Source organism: Schistocerca serialis, chromosome 9, assembly GCF_023864345.2.
Source record: "Schistocerca serialis cubense isolate TAMUIC-IGC-003099 chromosome 9, iqSchSeri2.2, whole genome shotgun sequence".
NCBI classification, from domain to species: Eukaryota; Metazoa; Arthropoda; class Insecta; order Orthoptera; family Acrididae; genus Schistocerca; species Schistocerca serialis.
The window spans coordinates 224,468,567-224,472,608 of record NC_064646.1 but is presented as its reverse complement, the minus strand read 5'-3'; the positions used below and the strand labels follow the sequence as shown (position 1 = coordinate 224,472,608).

Genomic DNA, 4,042 nt, shown 5'->3' with positions numbered 1-4,042 from the left:
TATGGTTCTGCTTCCTTCTATTGACTTGACTGCCACATATAAAAAAACACGCAATTTTTAGTTGGTTATCGATTTCTGTACGTAGTTAGTGGCGAAGTTTGGAAGAACTTGTACCTACAGTTTTCTTATGGTACTTATGTGCAGTGTCTCATACTTGTTAAACATCACTCACAACTTTCAGTGCACTGTAATCGTCGAGAATAACTTACATAAACAAACAACTACAAAGATCCCAGAATGAAATTTTCACTCTGCATCGGAGTTCGCGCTGATATGAAACTTCCTGGCACATTAAAACTGTGTGCCGGACCGAGATTCGAACTCGGGACCTTTGCCTTTCGAGGGCAAGTGCTCTACCATCTGAGCTACCCAAGCACAACTTACGACCCGTCCTCACAACTTCAGTTCCGCCAGTACCACACCTCAAACCTTCCAAACTTCACAGAAGCTCTCCTGCAGATCTTGCAGAACTAGTACTCCTGGAAGAAAGAATATTGCGGAGACATGGCTAAGCCACAGCCTGGGGGACGTTTCCAGAATTAATTTTCACTCTGCAGCGGAGTGTGCGTTGACATGAAAGGTCCTGGCAGATTAAAACTGTGTGCCGGGCCGAGACTCAAACTCGGGACCTTTGCCTTTCGTGGGCAAGTGCTCTACCATCTGAGCTACCCAAGCACAACTGACCATCCGTCCTCACAGTTTTTTCGCCAGTACCTCGTCTCCTACCTCCCAAACTTCACAGAAGCTGCAGGAGAGTTTCTGTGAAGTTTGGAAAGTAGGAGACGCGATACTGGCGGGACTGAAGCCGTGAGGAGAGGTCCTGAGTCGTACTTGGGTAGCTCAGATTGTAGAGCTTTTGTGCGCGAAAGGCAGAGGTCCCGAGTTCGAGTCTCGGTCCGGCACACAGTTTTAATCTGCCAGGAAGTTTCAATTACAAATATGTTTTTAGATGCAGTTGACAGAGATAATGTTACAGTTCCTCCACAGATATACTTTTGTACGGAAGATATTTATCTTAACAATATGGATGATAATTTGCTTACATCTCTTTCACAATGCTGCTTATTTCTATGTGGTACTACTTTTATTTAAGTATATTGTCGAAGCGTCTCAAGGAATTCACCGATGCGCTTTCCAGGCTTTTAGATTAGCTTTTTGTCTTCTTGGTTTGATTAATGTGTATATATCTCCATTTGTTCTAACAAATCCTTTTTATGTCCCTTATTTAGTCGGTGGAGTACTTCGACATTTTGATCTGTTTTTCCCAGTGAGTGTCCCACTTTGCGTATGTGTGTAGTTATTACTGATGTAGTGTGTCTGTTGTGTGTGTCGAGTTTAATGTGCTCTGTGTACCTGGTGTTGAAATTTCGGTCTGTTTGTCCTAAGTAGAACATGAAGCATTCCTGGCGTGTTACTTTATATATTACAGAGTCGGAGTATGGGTCATGATTACACTTTATATCATGTATTGGTTTTTGTTGTGGTTTATTTGATGTAGAAAACACAACTTTTACTTTGATTCTTGAGAATATTTGCAATCTTCTGTGATATATTGTCAATATACGTGATAGAAGACATACATTTGTCTTTGTCTTTCTCTTATGTGGTGTATTTTGTGTTTGTGTATTTTGGTTTGAGCCTTTCTTTACTTTGTTTAAGGTTGTGTCAACCAAGGAAGCAGCATAATCAGTAGCAATAGCTATGTGTTTCACTTGTTCCATTTTGTCTTGTTTCATAGGTATTTTATTTGCCCTTTGTAGCAATGATATGTAGGCTGCCTGTTTAAGGGTGTCTAGGAGATATGAAGTTGCACGGATTGTGTTGTCAGTTTTATTTCCTGTAAATATTGAATGTGCATGTGTTGTTGTTTCTGGTAATATTTAGGCCCACGTAATTGATGCTTTTGTTTTGTTCATGTTCCACAGCAAATGTAATTTTCTCATGTAGATCACTGAAGCAATTCAGAATATCTGATATCTATTTGGCAACCCTGTTCACTAACACTAGTGTGTCATCTCCATATCTCCTATAAAATTCAATTTTCTTTAGATAGGGTTCTTTGTTCCAACTGATTTATATATAAGTCATTTATCATATACATGATCCCATTGCTAGGCCATCTGGTTGCTTGAAAATGTTCCCATAAAGGTAAACTAATTGTAACTTAGAGTTACCTGGGGGATTTCCATAAATTCAATGATCTCTGTATCAGCAAGTTTCTTACTTTTCATAAGGTTCTTTGGATTACTGTTACAGCTTCTTGTACACGTATTTCAGATTAAAGTTTAGTAATGTCAAGTGAGTATCTTTTGGGGAGTTTTTTGCCCTTTAGTTCTTCAGCTATCATCGTGCTGTTCTTTTTTTAGAATACTTTTTCATATATACAATATTTTCTTCTCAGTATGTATATCTAACAGCCCAAACATTGGCAATATCCCGCAGAAGGCCACAAATATTCTCAAAAATCACGAACTAAATGTTGGGTTTTCTACATCAAATAAACTACAGCAAAAGTAATACATAATATAAAGTGTAATCATGACTCATACTCAGACTCTAGAATATACAAAGTAACATGCCAGTAATGCTCCATGTTCTGCCTGGGACTAACAGGCCGAAGTTTCAACATCTGGTACACAGAGTACATTAAACCCTACACACACGACAGACAAACAACATCAGCAGTAGCTACACGTATACAGGATGCAGGACACCCATTTGTAAAAATAAAGGATGTATATAAAGTCCGGGAACACTTTCAATTATTTATTTCACAAGAACTAAACTTTGTGCAGATGTCATACATATTGCATTTTGAAGAGAAACTGTGAAAGATTTTTTTACAAACATTCGATATGCGAACCATGAGTGACCCGGCAGACGTCAATACGGTAACTGAATTCTTGCCGTACCCATCATCGACTGTGCAGTTGCTTCCCGTATTCTCTCCCAGACCTCTGCTACATCACGTGGTAGAAGCGGAACATACACCTGATCTTTAATGTGTCCTCACAGAACAAAGTCACACGGAATGAGATCTGGTAATCGTGGAGGCAATTTCATAAAACAGCTGTCCCCTTCTGTAGCAAGGCCGATCCATCGATGCAGCATCTCCGTGTTCAGGTACCCCACAAACTTCACGATGAAAATGGTGTGGAGCCTATCCTCCTGAAAGATGAAGAGAGTGTCCGACTGCATTTGAGGCATCAGTCATTGCTGCAACATGTCCAGGTAGGGATATCCAGTGACAGTGCTCTCGTCGGAGAAGAATGGCCCATACACTTTTCGACGTGACGAGGCACAAAAAACATTTACCTTTGGGGAATCACACTCAAATTCAGTGCATTCGTGTAGATGCTTTGTACCGCAGATTCGACAATTATGCCTGTTCACTTTCCCATTAGTGTGAAAAATGGTTTCGTCGCTAAAAACTAAGTGATCAATAATCCCCATCCTCATTCAGTTGTTGCAAATGTGAACAAAACTCAAAACGCTTGTCTTTGTCGTCATCATTGAGCATCTGCACTACCTCCAATTTCTATGGTTTCATAGACAGCCTCTGTCATAGAACTTTCCACACTGTCATTGGAACCATTTCGAGTTCACGGGATGTATGACGCACCGGTTTCTTTGGACTCCTTATGAGTGTCTCTCGTATGCACTCCACATTCACTTCACTCACACTAGGACGTTCGTTACCCTTTGCCGGGCACAAGCAACATGTCGTAATGAATTTGTTGTGCCATTGGTAAATGGCCTTCCTTGTTGGTGGCTTTTTACCGTACTTGGTTCTAAACATCCGCTGAACAGCTGTAGCACACCTGTTTTTGTCGAATTCCAACACACAGAAAGCTCGCTCCCCACTTGAACTCGCCATGTTTGCGACTAGCGCTGACTACTGGCAAATCACCATACCACGCTGTGGCCGTATACGAAAACAAACTTTCAGGGTTTCTCTTCAAAATGACATATGTATGATATCTGTACAAAGTTTGGTTCTTGTGCAATAGCCGGCCACGGTGGCCGAGCGGTTCTAAGCACT

At 40.8% G+C, this 4,042-nt stretch overlaps 1 non-coding gene across 1 annotated transcript; it reads right to left on the bottom strand.

The window, feature by feature from the left end:
• Positions 1 to 301: 301 nt before the first annotated feature.
• Positions 302 to 376, bottom strand: Trnas-cga (transfer RNA serine (anticodon CGA)). The gene has a single exon. It is a non-coding gene; the product is annotated as a tRNA-Ser (tRNA).
• Positions 377 to 4,042: the final 3,666 nt, after the last annotated feature.